Below are 17,267 nucleotides of genomic sequence, written 5' to 3' on the forward strand. Positions count from 1 at the left end.
TTGGTGCATTTCTTTACATCCAGCCGCAGATTAAGGAGTTTGAGAGATATCCAGCCTTGAGATGCTAAATTCCACTAAGCCTTATTGATGACTGGAACCTGACTTGAGTCTCGACTGCAGTCTGCGAGTTCTCCTGGTGTGAACTCTGCTTTAATCTCCCCCCTTCTCTCTCTCTCTCTCTCTCTCTCTCTCTCTCTCTCGTCCTCACTCTCGCCGGTATCTTGATATGGTCTGTGTTCTGCAGTGACTTCTAAACATTTACATTTCTGCTTTCAAGTGCTGTTTATATATGGCTCTTATCTGCTATCTAACACACAGACGCGCACACACACACGCATTCAGACGAGGACAGACGGTGAATCAAATCTGTAGTCGTCCTGACAGCAAGACTGTTGCTATGTCCATAATAGGACAGGAGGCGAGCGAAAGAGGAAGGCAGTAAGAGAAAAGAGTGCCACATAGACAGAAGGAAGAGGGGGGGGAGGCAGATAATTTGCCACCAGAGTGTTTTGTGGTGAGGTGAGGCGTGGAACTTTGGTGACTTTAGCTTGCAGACTTTTTTCTTGTGATACTCCACTGATCTTCAATAGTGAAATTTGTCTTTTCATCCCCCCCCGCCTTCCACTCTCCAACTACCTCTAGATTGCAACCCAACAGCACCCCTGGGACTGCTGGGGATTCAGTGTCTTGCTCAAGGACACTATAGCAGGTTGGATTTTCACAGTCTCCGGGGAGATAACTCGGCCTTCTGCTTGTTGAGCGCTTTAGGTTTGAGTCACTCTGCCACCCTGGGGTTGTGTGCTTGAATGCTGCCTTATCTTGATAAAGTCTTGATAAATAACCAATCTGGGGGGGAATAAAAAGACCTTTGGGACCAGGGGGCTCCACCCTCCTCTTCAGGGATGAACAGAAAATGGTAAATGGACTGCACTTATATAGCGCTTTACAATGTTTTCTCATTCACCCATTCACACACACCTTCATACACCAACCGAGCTGCCATGCAAGACACTAGCCTTCCATTGGGAGCAACTTCGGATTCAGTGTCTTGCCTAAGGACACTCCGACTGCGGAGGAACCGGGGATCAAACCGCCAACCGCTCTACCACCTGAGCTACAGCTGTCCAAAATGTAAATGTAGACAATATTCCTACAAATGTTGGCAGTTCAAAGCAAATGTTTCAGAAAATCAAATGCATAAACATGATAAAGAGGGTAAAAAAAATGTTCTGCTGGATCATAAAGCAAAAAAAAATCCCTTGTTATCTTGTGGTATCTGAGACGTTAGCACTCGGAAACCATTGTTTTACAGTTTCTAACCTGACTTGAAGTAGGTCAATGAGTACCCACCAATTTCCGAAGCGCCGCTCGCAGCTGATCTCCGACCTTCCTTTTAGCCTCCGACGAGAGACAAAGGCCATTTTACTGGAGGGATCGGCGGAGTATCACAGACTCCCTTTCCATTGCTATCTACTGTAGTGACACATCGTCAGGCGGCTAGGAATCGACAACGTATTTGTGTTTAACTCCGTTTGACAACGTTAATCTATTTCCTTTTGTCGGGGATAGTTGAACTTATTGCTTCAGGGAGATGTACCACGAATGGCAGGATGATGGAGCAAGAGTGAGGCTGGTGGAGAAGGAGAGGGAGCGATAGAAAAGCCTTGTTAGAGGGGAATTATGGTGAGAGAATAGAAAGTGTTGATGCACACACACACACTCACATACAGAGAGAAAGAGGGAGGAAATGACACATAGGTGGAAAGAATCTCATCCTTGCTCCTGTCTCACGCTGACTTTCTTTTTCTTTCACGCACACACACACACTCACAAACGCACACACAGACACACACACACACCACACAATTGAACAGTAATTGAACACTTCTTATCTGCTTATCTGTCCAAAGAGGTTCAAAGTAAAGGTGCACAGATTGTGTGTGTGTGTGTGTGTGCGTGAGTGTGTGCGTATGCGCAGTCTGATTCTTATCAAACTGTTTGACTCAGAGCTGCTTTTAAGGCAATGAATTCACATCTCGTCCTCTTTCTGTCTCCTCGTCTCTTCCTTTTCGGGCCGTCTCTCTAAATCTCCCTCCCTTTGTCTCTCTCTGTATCAGTCTCCCCTGTCTCTCTCTTAAGTCAAATAACATTTATTGTCCATTTTAATTGGCACTCAGACAGATAGCAGCTGCAGTTACAAAATATGGCGAACAGCGGTCCGTCTCTCCGTCTCAGTTTGTTGTCGGTCGGTCGTCTTGCAAAAGATGAATTGATAAGACTCGGGAGGTGAAGGGGTCTGATGTCGGAGACCTTCAGATCAGCTGCCAAATAGCCTTGATATGTTTTGTGTAAATCAACCCCAGAGGATAAACAATTCCGAATTGCCAAGCGTTTGCAGCGATTTGGGTTTTTGCATGCCTCCGAGTTCTTGAACGGTTGCCAGAGTTGCGGTTTGTTGTTGTTTGACTCATGCATAACTGGGATGCAATGGCGCAAGTACAGATATTAAAAACAGACAACAGGTATCCATTGAAGGCGACGGAGATAGCTGAAAGGCAGATGCAGGGCAACAGTCAGTTGTACCTCTGAATGATTTTTTAAAAATTTTTCTCCTCATTGATACCCATGTGTGTTTGACATTTTACAGTACTCCGTGGTTTTTGGCCCCAGGGCTGCGAAACGATTTCTAACATGCGGAAGACACTTTCAGCTGTCAATTGCACTAAAAGTTGAACAGGGGAAAAAAAAATTCTCGGCAGCACACCGAGGGTATGTCTGCTTTTTCATGTCATTCATCAGCGGCGTAGATCAGAGAGAGATTAGAGAGAAGAATGAAAAGAGATGAAAAGGAGGGAAAGCCAGAGGGAGGGGCTGGGTATAAAATAAGAGATGAAAGGATTTAGGGTGTAGTATCAGTTAGATAGGTTTAAGCACTAAACTCTGTGCTGATGCGCGCCCATGCTTGTGTTTGTGTGTATTTATGTGGATTTTTAAGGGTGTACCAGCAGTTAGATGGGTGTGAGAACTAAACATTTACATGCCTTGGCTCTTATTACTGATCCACACCTGAATCTCTTGTAAATCTCTGACCTAGTTAAGGTGTCCTGATCAGGTAGAGATGGCACGACTTATCCACGCCACACACTTGAAAGAGGCTGATAAGTTCTGACAGAACAGGTATGATAGGGTGTGTTCTTCTTTATCAAACGTGACCACGTCATTCGTTTTTGAGGCTACGAGGGCTGATCGCTAACACATACTGGATATTAAACCCTCAGACAACATGCAAGAATTCTGACAGCGTCTTTGGAAATCACTGGAAAGATTGCCCCATCTTCAAGGTGACAACATGTCGTCTCCCCCCCCAGCAGACAAACATCACATGCTCCTGTCTTTTAACTTCAGGATCCTAATTACTACATTTGACAAGTAAATACTCTGCAATGTTGTAGCAGGATGCCTCAGCGTACGGAGTGTCAGAGATCTGTATCTGTGCACAGTAGTTCGAACATGATGAACATGTTGCACGTTCCAGACGAGACAGGTGTAACGCTGTATCTGCCCTCGGGTCAGAAAATGATAAAATTCCCGCTGAAGTTGAAGTGAATTTTCCACAGCAGGTGTTTACAGGTTGCTCTGTTTACACGCCGTCACTTGCTCTTTTTTTTTTTTTAACTTATTATCCAAAGTGCATCGCAGGCGGGACGGAGGGGCGCCCGCTGCACAATACACGATTAATGGTCGATACCGTCCTGTCGATATTTCAGTCAGAGGACTCGTGTCGAGCCAGCCCTCCCTGAATAATCGCTGCTTTCATCCCCCTTGAAAAGCCCCCCCCTCCCGCTCCTCGCTCCCCCATAAAATCATCCACAGCACCCCGAGACGGATAATCACAGGTGATCGATTTCAGTTTATCATGTCGAGAATGCAGAATTAGATCAAATCAGGTCAATCTACGACGCGGTCACCTCTTCTGTGTGTTTAAGCCGTGCAGTTTGATGTGAAGGCTGCAGCGGCCAAGTCGTTCTAGGTTAACTCGATGTGTTTGATGGGTAGTTTATGTGCCAGACAACAGTTAAAACACACGATACCTTAATACACTGACACTTACTTTGGTGTGTGCTCCATTGCATCACATTACATCATCAACATCACCCTTTAAAACGTGTCTGTCGACCTGCAACACGGACCGCTGTGGGAATATTGTTTTCAGTTTGAAGAGAAATGGCTTTGCGGTCAACAAAACAACAACTGAGAGGTTATACTTTTAGATTTTTAAACATATTATCAGATCCTATCAAGGCATTTCATTTAATACGGAAAAAACGGAGCCTTTTTGCGGTGATGTGCGGTGATGTCAGACATGTTTGTGGATTAAACTCTGAGTGCTTTCGGAGAAGCCATAATTTAAATTCACGATTGGATTGTGATGGATTCACTCAACGTCTCCTTGTAATGTTTTTTTTATGTCTGTAACCGCGTGATTGCATCGCATTTTATTTACATGCAAGTCAAGTTTTTAGCACCGCAGAATCCCCGTATTGGAGATTTCATTAAAACGTCCACTTCACGTGCAGCAAGTCTTCTAAAATGAAAATAACTGTGTGAAATACTCTGACAGGCTGATGTGCAAATATAGATTTATTTGTAAAAGCCCAATTATGGTAAATCTGAACCAAACAGTTCAGCTGAATCCATAGTCTGTCAGTCTGTCTGTGTGTGTGTGTGTGTGTGTGTCGACTGTGTGTGTGTGTGTGTGTGTGTCGACTGTATGTGTGTGTATTAAGGAGCTGTTATCTCAAACACTGATGTCGCAACGACCTGCAACTTCCCCTAGCACAGGAAAGCTCACAGTCTGCACGTTTGTCTGGGTGTGTGTGTGTGTGTGTGTGTGTGTGTGTCTGTCTATGTGTGTGCGCGCGCTTGTATTACTCATGTTGTGGGGACACACATCCCTCTCGGGAACCAAAAGCAAGTCTCCGGTAATAGAAATCATTAAAGTTTAGAATCCAGCCTTGGTGTGAGGTTAGGCTAAGGTGTGGTTTCTATTGGGGGAGCTGTGGCTCAGGTGGTAGAGCGGGTTGTCCACTAATCACGAGTTTGGCAGTTCGATCCCTCAGCGCCCCTGCGTGCTGAAGTGTCATTGGGCAAGTTGTTCCCAGTGGCAGGGCGAGCACTTTGCATGGCACATGTGTGAACTGTTAGAAAAGGATCAAAAAAGTGTAGGATCCCAGGATTGAATAATACATGAAAAGGCCCAACCATTTGCCATTTATGTTAGACAAGTTATATGGATGGTGGATCTGCAGGAAATAAATGTAAACCAATGTAATGTGAGCTCCTGAAGCAATTCAGACATGGCCGTGTGTGTGTGAGAGAGGAATAAAGATGAAAACCAGTGAGAAAAAGCTCATTTACTTGCCTTTTCAGGGCAGTCCTTCTCTATCGCTGTACCTGCGGGTGACAAAGTATCAGCTTTAATTAGGAAAATAACTTATCGCTGCTGTGAGACGGAGCTGAAGATTTTCCCTGGGAGTTTCATGAGGTGTCCAGCTCGTGGAAAAAAAGAAAAAAAAGAGACGTGCTATACGGTGTTCAGGGAGTGAAATCTTCAGGTGGTGTTCTTTTAGCCCGAATGCCTGTAAATGGACATGGAGTAAAACAACAAATTATCCGCCTCTCTGTGGCCTCTAATGCATGATTATCATTTCATTGCCTGCGTTATTACTTAAGCCGTAATTGTTGGACCCTGTTTGTTTTGTGAAATAGTTCCTTTTTGATTAGAGCTGTAATTTTTCTAGTTAATTCTCATCTCAGGCTAAATGATTATTCTGTTATGTTGAAAGAAGGAGTTCTTGATTGTTTTAGTACAGAGAGGGGTTCTGTGCTTATTTTATTAGCCGTCTACCTCGTTCTACCCCTGCGGGCAGGCCAAAAGTCTCATAAAGATGCACTCGCTCTCTGTCTGTCTGTTTGTGTATATCTGTGTGCCTGCATGCATGTATGTGTGTGTGTGTAGCTGTCAGTTGTTATGCAGGATAGAGGAAATGAAAGCTCAGACTGAGCCCTAAGGCTTTTCTAAACTGTCCCAGTGTCCTTCACATGCGTGTGTGTGTGTGTGTGTGTGTCTGGGGCTGAGCACATCTGCTCCCATAAATAAGTGTGTGAGAAAACATGCAAGTTAATGCTGAAAGCGAGGAATGAACACACTCATGTTCTGTCTATTGTAGTCGAGAACCCCCCCCTCAAATACACGTGCATGTACTGTACGCACAAAGTGTAAGGAAGTGATTGAATCTCAGCTCTAATTGTGAAATATTGGACTTCGCTGCCACCTCCTTCCTCTTTTTCTTTTTTTGTTTGTTCTTAAACTATTTGCGTGTCTTGCAAAGTTTCTCCTGCACTGACAGCGACTTACACTGAGGATGCCTTTATGTGCTGTGATTGAGTGTATTTGCAAGGATGTATCATTATCGTTTTTATTATTATTATTATTGTTCACTGAGTAAAAAATCGCATTTATTTATTGTTTCGTCTTCTTGCGACCCAGTTTGGGTGTGTGTGCGTAATTTCCTGGTTGTCCCCCACCAACCCCCTGACTTCTGATCACAGGAAGTTTAGAGGAAGTTGTCGGGTCTCCGCGACACACACACACACACACACACACACACACACACGCACACCTCTACCGCCTCCCACGCTTTCACACTTGTAGGAGAAATGGTAGTGGGGAGCGAATAAAAAAGGGTGAAGAGCAGCGAGAGAGAAAAGGGGAGGGAAGGCAGTGCTCAGGTGTGATAGTCTCTTTTTATTTTTTCATGTGCTGCTCTCTCTTTCTTCGTCAAGTGTGAGAAGCCTGCCCGTTTCTACACCGCCTTGTCTCGGTCTTTCATCTTCTCTTTTGACTCAGTCCTTCTGTTTGAGGCATCTGCCGCTCAGCAGCAAACTAAGAAAGAGTGCATTTCATTCATTCGTCGGCTTTCTGTGAGAGCCTGATTACTTACAAGCCTTGTTCGGGTGACTGGGAGAAAGGAAGGTGAAAGAAACCTGGTCATCAAAGCTGGATTTCTGCTGTGGTTGGTTGAATTTGTGACTACACGTGCACATGCAGGGAGCGTTATTACAGTGACAGCTGTTGGATTAAAGGAAACACCCTGATATTCAGAGTCACTAATTCCTCCCCCTAAAAAAATGACATCAGTCAGTTTCTTCAGCTGCAGATTATTTGTAAAAATCCAGCAGCTGAAGGTAGGAAAAGCCCACACCGCAGGCGTAAAATACAGCTTTTGAGCGCAGCTTTGGAACGGTGTCTGCTCAGTGTGTGGCGCCAAACAGTTTCTGGCTTTTCGACCGACTTCTACATTTGGTGTTTGTTAGACGTGCGTGTCCTCGCTGTGCGAAATTAAACAGCCTCTGATAGTTTCACAGTAAATCAATATCAGTATGAGTCCAGAGCTCTGTCTGCGAACACAGGAGGAGAAAGTCGGAGCGGCTGCTTTTCGAAACTCTTAAGAAATATCACGTTACCCTCTAAAACGTTTCTGGGGATTCAGATATATATCAGAAGTTTTGTGTCCTTCAGATGTGCCTATTCATCACACCAAGTGGAATAGGTTTTTATTTTTTTACTTAAAACGGATAATTGTTGGCAATTTCTAGCTTATATGTGCAGTGTGATATTGTGGGTTGTTCTTTATGTAGTATTCATATTTCCCAGGGTTGTGGTTTCGACATGTGGTATCACCACGGACCTTTTCTCTTTCCCTCGCTCTCTCTCATACGGCACTTTGTCTTATAAAGGCCTTTCAAAACAGACAACTCTTTAATAGAACATTTCGAGGATTTGGAGGACGCCCTTCAATTATTTATCAAACACTGTTTTTGATGTGATTTTTTTATTTATTTATTTTTTTGTTCGTGTGTATTCTGTATCTCCTTATCCTGTCAGTGCGTTTCCTTTGGTATTAAGGCTGCGATTTAATACTTTTATCTCGGTGTAAAAATGTCTTTCTTTCATTGTGAAGGATTTCAACCCATTTCACCAGAAAAACACCTCAGTTTATTTATACAGTTGTGATTTGTGTGTGTGTGTGTGTGTGGTGCAGAGTGGATGTGCACAAAAAACTAAATGAGGAGTTAATGAAGTTGGGATATGTTAAAATACTGTAAATGATTAGATGGTGAAACTAATTTTTTAAATTCTGTTGTATTTTATCACTAATTGCAACGTGTAGGATTCGGTGAAATGTGCTAGTAGCTCTTGTTTATTTGATTAATTCCAGTTGGAGAAGTGTTTTGTATTGGAAGATGTTTTACTGAAGTTTTCAATCTTAGCGAGACACTTTGCTGCTAAAATAAACGTATAAATGTGCGATTTTCGTAGCCTGAAATGTGCGTTCCCTTTAGTGTTTTCGTCTGTCTCGTTGCCAACCTCTGTCTCCTGGCACCCAGCTACCGATAATTAATTGCACACACTCCTTCCAGTCTTTTTACTCTGTGTGTGTGTGTGTGTGTGTGTGTGTGTTTTCCATGCTCCTGCACGCGTGAAACTGTACTCCCCAGTGACACTTGTGTGATTTATTCTTAAAGTCATAAATGAGATTTTACACACATTCCCACGCACGTAAACACACAGTAGGAAGCTGATGACCACAATTTGCTCGTCACAAAAAAAATGGTGAAAGTGACATCACCGGTGATGATGGGAGAGAGAAAGAGAAAGACGGAGAGAGGGAGACGGAGAGAGATTCATTTTTAAAAGGAGGCTTTCTTAGACGTGACCACACACACATGGTATGCTCCCCACACACATTCGCACACAGACAGAATATGCTCTAAGGACCATAGCAGGGGAGCTGTGTCTGTATCTGACTCTGCATGTGTGTGTGTGTGTGTGTGTGTGCATAAAGTTAAAATCCAGACAGCCATTCCAGAGGCCAGACTATTGAGTCTTATAAACTCTCAGGTCACAGATTATTGAAATAGCAGAAGAGATATATAGTCTGCGCCTGTGTGTGCCGTCTGTTTCGTTATTTCGCTAAAACATCGCAAGCTGATGAGAATTCGAAACACATATGGACGCAAGTGTGTGTAGTCGAAAAGTTATTAAAGTAATGAAATAATACGGGTTTGAATGGAAGCACTGGATGCAGATGTGTATGTGCCGTAGCGCTGATTTATTTCAGCTTCATTTATAGTCCCACTGAGAACTCCACTGGCAATGTCTGTGCAGGTATTTTATTGTAATAGTCTTACAGTCTTATTGTGTTAGCAGATCTGACAAAATGTGCTTTGTTTTAACCTGCTAACCTCCAGAAATTTAGACTGAAACAAGTGGACGGGCGAGTAAGTTCATATAGATTCCTTGAGAAGAACTGAGTAACCTTTTATTGTAGTGCTCTCACCCACCTCTGGGCCCTGACATACACTTCAAAATAAAGTTTTATAGACCGCTGGTCCCAGGGTATTAGCGTAGCGCTCTCAAATTTGCTTTTTCGCAGATGAAAACGGCTAGTTAGTGTCCCGCCAAGCGAGTCGCAGTCGGGGAAGTTTCTGGGTTGGGTGTCTGTCACTTGTTCAGTTACTGTTAAAGGTTCTGTGTGTGTCTTGTTAAGTTAAAAAAAAGAAGAAGAGGTAATTGAGCTTGAAAGCAGGAATTCAGTCCAGTTGTGTTTCAATTTGTAAACCCGTTAAGAGAATTTCGTCCGGCGGAGCGAGAAACGCTCTGTCGACAGTTTTTGCCGCGCTCTTTTAATTCCCCCAAATGCTCAGTAGCCAAAAGATAGTGGCTGCACTGGACAGCTCCCAGTTGTGCATGTATGTGTGGGGTTCTGCTTCGACTCCCCAGAGGGGTGGAGAGCTCTCCTACAGAGCGTCACACACATGCTCAAAAGCACACACACACACACAGTGCTGCGCTTCCCAGACCCTGTGTGGTGCAGTAATCCAGTGTAGTTATTCAAGGACAGACTCCACTAATAGACTTTTAATAAAATTGTATGGGGGGAGGGGGGGCGGGCTGGGAGTGTGTGAATGTGTGTGTGTGTGTGTGTGTGCTTGTAGGATTGATGCAGTCAACGAGGAGTTCTGTGCAATTTGCTTGTGTTTTCTGTGAGCACTTTGTTGACATGTAATTTTCTTCTTTTTTTTCCAATTGAAAACTGTAAATGCTTTTTTATTAATAACGGCGTAGTGCAGGTTTGCACAGCTCACTTGAGTACTTGTCAGAGTCAGTGGTTTGACAAGATGCATGCTATACCACCTTCTGAGCCAACCTTGGACCTTTTGTCTTACGTGAATGTCGGTGATGTGACCTGCGACATACATAGGTCTGTTGTGGGTCACGTGTGATAAAGCTAAGGTTGAAATAAAGCAGTAAAATAAGCCAAACTACAGGCACCAACTTGCCACAATAATAAAACCACATGCTTGATATTGTGTGTGTGTCACCAAATCAGCCCTGAACTCTTTAAGTCTTAGACTCTATAACAGCGATCCCCAACCTTTTTTGCACCACGGACAGGTTTTAACATTTTCTACGGACCGGTTATCGCGCACCTAACAAAAAATAATTGTTTTTTTCTATTAAAAAGTTTAATAAATGAATAAAATTACTAGAGTCAAGTGTGATAAACAAGCGCAGACGGATGCGATGGGAAAACGAGCTAGTCATTTTTCAAAATAAAACACCCTGCAGACTCCTCTGGAAATCAAAATAAACCAATGAAATGTTTTTTTTTTTTCTTTCTGTACGGCCCGGTACCGGTCCATGGCCCGGTGGTTGGGGACCGCTGCTCTACAATACCTCTTAGGATGCTGATTTTTTTCCCCCACAGTTGCTTGATCAGATTTTGGGAATTTGAAGGAGAACTCAACACCTTGAACTCTTTGTCATGTTCCTCAAACCACACCTGAGCAATGTTTGCAATGTAGCAGAGGGTATTAATCTGCCAGTGCCAGTGCAGTACTTAGATCCGTGATATGTGTCAAAGTCAGGTTCCCCAGCAGAACATCGCCAAGAGCCTCCCTCTGCCTCCACCGTCTTGCCTCCTCCCCTCAGTGCATCCTGCTGTCAACCCTTCGCCCAGTAAACAACACACACGCACCCTCTCAGCCACATGATGTAAAAGAAAACAGGATTCATCAGGTCAGGCCATCTTCTTGCATTACTCCATGGTCCAGTTCTGATGCTCCCACGCCCATTGTGTGCGGTTTCTGCGGTGGACAGGGGTCAGCACGGGTCACGTGTCGGAGATGCTCTGACCCAGTCATCTAGCCAATCACAGTGTAGCTCTTGTCAAAGGCTGTCAGATCCTTGCGCTTGCCCGTTTTTGCCTGCTTCCAACACATCAACTTCAAGAACGCTCGGCTTGCTGCCTAATATATCCCATGCCTTGACAGGTGCCATTGTACCGAATAAACAATGTTATTCACTTCACCTGTCAGTGGTTTTAATGTTGTGGCTGATCCGTGTGTGCACTGGTTTAACTCTTGGCTTGTTGCCTGTAACTTAAAGCGTGCTTCCTTTTTCATTTTTTAATGAAGGTATCAATGGACTGTCTGGCGGACGTAAGGGTTTTAACCGGGCTTTAGAAAAGGGTTTTTGGAAGTTGTATGCATCTACCATTTCAAATATTCACACCAACGCGTGGTGAGTGTGATGCACGAGCTAAAGCCGAAGCGACACAGCCTTAGATTGTTCCATTTTTATTTTTTTATAAAAACGTTTCTTTGCTACGTTTAATGAACAGATATCCATCTGTCAGTCACGTAGAGCGATAGAGGCTGTTGTGCTTCGGAGACTTACAACTTAACACACACACACACACACAACCGCATCCACACATCAAAGTCCATGTAAGGATCGGCCAGAAGCAAAGGGAGGAGAGAAATGGAGATTGAGGTGAAGACAGCAGCGGAGAGGAGGGAGGGGAAATGGATAAGAGATTAATTAAGAGAGCGCTGGATGAAAGATGGACAGATAGAGAGAGGAGAGGAGGAGCGAGGCGTGTTCACAGCATCGGTTTCTCTGTGTGTGTGTGTGAGAGTGTGTGTGTGTGTGTGTGAGAGAATTGGACCAGCATAGTGGGAAGTTAGCAGAGGGCCATCCAGAGTGTGAAAAAGAAGTAGAAACAGAGGGAGGCAGGCTCATAACGAGAGAGAGGTATTGAAATGTGAACCTCTGATTAAGTTTGACATTTAAGATGACATAGTTTGCATGCTGTTACCCCATTACAAATGAGTCCTCCACTCTGGGAGAGCGTGGCTGCATATGGGTCTGTGTGTCTGTGTGTGTGTACGTGTGTGTGTGTGTGTACGCGATCTGCTTGATCCGTGGCAGGAATGAATCGGGCCCCCGATACACAGCAGATGAAGAGTGTGTGTGTGTGCAAGTAAGTATTCTGGCATTGATTAGGGGCCTAGTAGTCGACTGAAAGCTTTTAGTCTTAAAATGGCAGGTGGACTCTGTCTCACTGTGATTTTATGCCGTCCTCCTCGCTCTCCCTCCTTCTGTTTCTCTCTCAAACCCCCTCCCCACCTTCAATTAGACTCCTGCTTCTGCAAAATCAATTCCAAGCTGTTACTAGTCGTCGGCCCCCTCCCTCAATAACAGAAATCCTCCCCTCAGCCAACTTTCCTTCCCTCATCCCCATGTTTCTAGAAGAGGCCAGACATGCCCGCCCTCCGATCCTGCGCTCGAACTCAGCGCGACGTGCACTTGCGACCGCTTCCCATTACTGTAAATGGGCTCGGTTTCACGGACTGATCTGTTTGCTCTGCGTCGCGACCATAACGGTCACGTGCGCGCTTTCATTAATATTTCGTTCAGCTGCTTTCATTCACTGACACGTAACCTGAAGCTATAAGCCACTTCAGCGTGACTGCCATTTTGTGCATCAGTGGCCTTCTTAGAAGAAATAATCTGTGACATTTTCAAATAAATAAACCACTCCTGAGTGATACAACACAGCCATGAAAGCTGTAACACTCGCTGCTGCTACAACAACAGCAACAGATGGTGTCCTTCCAGGGAAGGTGCTTTCGCGGACAGCAAGTGATGTAGTCGGCTATAGAAAAACTTGGTTGACTGAAAGCGTATTATACTTTTTAACCAATTGATTGTGGAAGAAAATCTGCACCTCATCTCTAGATTAGTTGGCCACAGTGTAGTAAATGCACCCTACTAACTAGCCTTATTAACCTAAATTAATTATAAGTAATACTAAAAAGCTAAGATTTGCAGCATAATCAGTCATTTTAACCTCGTTATAATCTACTGAAATGGTGACAGTGAACTCAAAGCTGACCAGTGTGAGCCTGCTTACAACAACAACATTTCCTTTATCGACTCATGGGCCCGACACAAGAACTGTGGAGGAATATAACGCAGACAACCAATGGATTTATTCTGGACGGCTATTGATGTAGCATTTCTGTCCTTATGATGGTAACACTGGATGGATGGTTGTATGGGGGCGCATCCACCGACCAATTAACTAGTTGGCCTGAAGATTATGGCCTTGGTGATTGGTTAACCCTTCATGTTTTTGGCGTCTATAATTGTAGAATTTGGTAAAGTTTCAGTTAGAATTTTTGAATTGTTGGACTAAATACGAAAATTGGACTTTTATAAACGAGAATAATAATAATAAAAAAAAAACATAATAAGTTGCAGCTCTACTGTAATTGAATAAGCAATTTCTGATATTTTGAAAAATTTAACAGGTTTCAACCATTAAAAATCTCTTTTTGGCATACCAGATCTCAAAGTTAAAGTCTCAAAAAGCATTTAAAAAGCATATCGTAGCTCAAAACTAAAATGTGTTGTTCTGCTCACATATCTAGCCAGATCATCTTTTAAGGAAATATGAAAAAGTAGACAGTTATTTAGATACTAAAAGTATTTTTTTAAAAGGTTTGATAAAGAATTTAGAAAGTTTGCCTAATAAAACAAACAAAAGCCCCATACCTGATTTAAATTTGGCTTCTGTCTACATCGTCTCCTTGTGCGGCGTTCCACTGCTCCCAGTGCTCCCAGTGCTCCTGCAGCGCTCGTAACATTCCCCGTGAGCCCCATTATGTACGAATGTCAAGCAACATCAGGAATTCTCTTTTTCAAAATGGCAACCCTTTCAACTTGAATTTAATTTTGTGGAAGTGTCAGGGAGCCAAATCTAGCAAGTAGGGTGGTTGAGGAATGACGATTGTGTTGTTGTGGCCAAATAAACCTGTGTGTAATCACCAGTGGGTGTATGGAGTAGTTTCTGTTGTCGTGCCAAAGTTCGTGGCACCTAAAATTCCCCCTTAGACTTTTGGGCTCCATTGAAAAATCCATGTCATGTGGTCTACAGGCGTGTGACAGGTAGAACACACTTGACAAACAGTATAAAAACTTTGCGACTGAGCTGTACCCAGTGTGCCATTTGGCCAGAACGTCTCATAATCACACCTCCACACAGCCGCTCACTGTTCCCCACCTTACCTAAGCCACATCAGAAGCCTACATCTGGGAAAGAATGGTTTTGTTCTGTTCGTCAAAATAAACTTGAAATCTCATTGTGGGTTGGTTTAAATCCACCAGTCATTATGTTGCAGGTTGTCTGAGGGGCAACCAGCTGGAAGTCTGACCCGATGCACGACTCTGTCTTCAGCGTGGGACAAATTAGACCCAAAATGTGCTCGAATCCGTTGGAAAAAAAAAATTTAAATAATGGGGAGTTATTTTTGTCGTTCCACAACTTTGAAGGATGATGAGAGGTGGTCTTTGAAGTGCCCCTCTCCACGTGTTTCTCCATTGGCAATGTTTCAGCTAACTTTGGGCATTAGAGGAGGCTTTAAAGTAGATATACAAGTCATCTACTTTTTGGGGGAGACGCTTATTAGTATGTAGAGCTTATCTGCTCTTTGCTTTTTGCCTTTTTCTCTCCTCCACTCGATTCCTTTGCTCCTTATTTCTGTCTATCCATTTCCCAAGACAATCTAGCTTTATTTCCTCTTAAAAGTAGGAAATATATTCGTTTTGCTGTCTAAAACTTCTCCTCCCCTGCAATCTTCTGTCCTCCTTCTCTCCTTCCTTTTACCTCCCTCTCACAGAGCTAGAGGTTGTTTTTTTTAAATTAAGAGTCCTTACCTTCCTTCTCCTTTTTGCTTCTTCCTTTAACCAAACTCCTCCTCAGTGTGCCCACACTTACCCATAAATCTATATGTATCTTTTCAATATCTCACAAAAGACCCAACAAAACAGAGGACAGAAACAGTGATGGTACCAATAGAAGAAAAAAAAAAGTAGGAGGAGGAGGAGGAAACATAGGGACAAAGGCTGAGAGGGTAACATGAAGAGACAGAAAGCGGCACATCAAAAAGCAGAGAGAAAAGCTCGAGAGCTGTCTCCGTGTAACAAGACCTTGCCTTCAGCATCATTTCTTCATATGTTGCACATTAATCCTTTGTTTATGAAAGATGGAGATGCCAACTACAGCTGTCCCACGGGGAGGAGAAGGAGCAGAAATATGTGGAGGCAGTGGGAATTTGTGGACGTGTTGAGATTCAGTATCAAATCCATCCATTACCGTGACTCAATAATATGCATTTAGAGAATTAGCTCGGAGTCACTGGGTGAAATGGTCGAGATGTACTGGTAATCTGTTTTTCTCCATTAGTGAGATCTGACTTTGTTCTCTGAATGAAAGAAAAAACAAAAGATCCACTTTGATTTCAGTGTTAGGCTGGTTTTACGTGATAATCCCGTACACATCATGCTGTTGAACTGGAGTTACGTGTTGTTTATGAATCACAGTAGAAGTCACACAAAGAGACACAAAATGCAAAACAAGTGACAGTGTTGACACCCAGAGTTGTTTATAGTGTCGAACCAAGTTGATTTGTGAGAAAGATCATTTAAAAAAGCCAAATTGAGTCCCAACAATTAATCACTAAAGTCATGTAACCAGCAAAAGATAGTTCATTTTGCCTGTTTCAGCTTCTCAAATGCGGGTTTTTGCTGCCATTTTATTATTGTACAATCCATATCTTTACATTTTTGACTATTGACTCAGTAAAAGGAAGCAAAAAAAAAAAAGAGTAATGTTAAATATATGAAAATGGAAAATTACATGGCCATTGTTTATTAACTTTCCAGCAACGTAATTCACAAATTAGTTAGCACCTTATCATGAAGACACTGCTTTACTCCGCACCACTGTCGGCTCTGCTACATGTGCTGCAGAAAGCATTCTAAACAAGGGAGCTGCTCTGTTGGACAGTACATGATGAGACCACTTCTAAATACCCCCCAAAAATCTGTTTTGGCACGTATCAAACAACGCTGATATCGACACAGATCAGCTGATCAGACCAGTCGTTTCTTGATGTCATATAGACTTATTGTTTACTAATCTACTGAACAGCTGATACAAAAGTGAGCATTGTTTGCGCTACTGTCAGATACTTGGTGTAAATATCAGCTGGTTTTAGCAGCAATCAAAAGCCTGAAAGTAACTTGATAGCTCTTGAGACTTTTCAGGGTTGGTTTACAATGCACCTGCCTTTAAAGTTGCTTTCATGGTCAAGCTAAATGGAAAAACAACCAGTGTGTACAGAAACATAAATTCCCCAGCGTGGTCCTCCACCTTATCAGCCCCATACCGCTGAAACCTGCCGTGCTCCCGTCACTGGCATCTTTCAGAAGTTGTCCTTGGATGATTATTGGCAATTTCAGATAAAAGCCTCACTGGCGTTGGGGCTAATTGTAGTTGATGGAAATCATTAACTGTCACATTTATCTTCGATGTGGTATTGAGGCCGTTGCGGCGCATAGGGGCTAATTGTAGCTAGTAGCAGTAGTTGTTATGCGGTATGTTGTGGTGGGGTGCACCTAATTGTAGTTGATAGTAATGGTTCCAGTCTGTGTATACAGCCCGAAGCAGACAAAGGCTGTACTGCGACATCGACGCACACACACACATGCAGCCTTTTAACACACACCTCTTTCTTCTTGCCCACACCCTGGAGCACAAAAGTGCCCCAGAAGTATGCGAAACAAAAAGTGATACCGTTTTAAACAAACACCAGTGACGTCCTGACGCGTTCGCAGCTATAATCGTTACCGTCGTTATTGTTTTGATGCACTTTCGAAGTTCTGATTGGTACGGGGCAGATGGAAACACAGTTAGGTCAGTCAGTGCGTCTTAGGTCGGGATTTCAGCTTCATTGCTTTACCACAACGATCTGTAGTTTTCCACTGTGTGTGTGTGTGTGTGTGTGTGTGT

Source organism: Stegastes partitus, unplaced genomic scaffold (genome assembly GCF_000690725.1).
Source record: "Stegastes partitus isolate 25-593 unplaced genomic scaffold, Stegastes_partitus-1.0.2 Scaffold449, whole genome shotgun sequence".
NCBI classification, from domain to species: Eukaryota; Metazoa; Chordata; class Actinopteri; family Pomacentridae; genus Stegastes; species Stegastes partitus.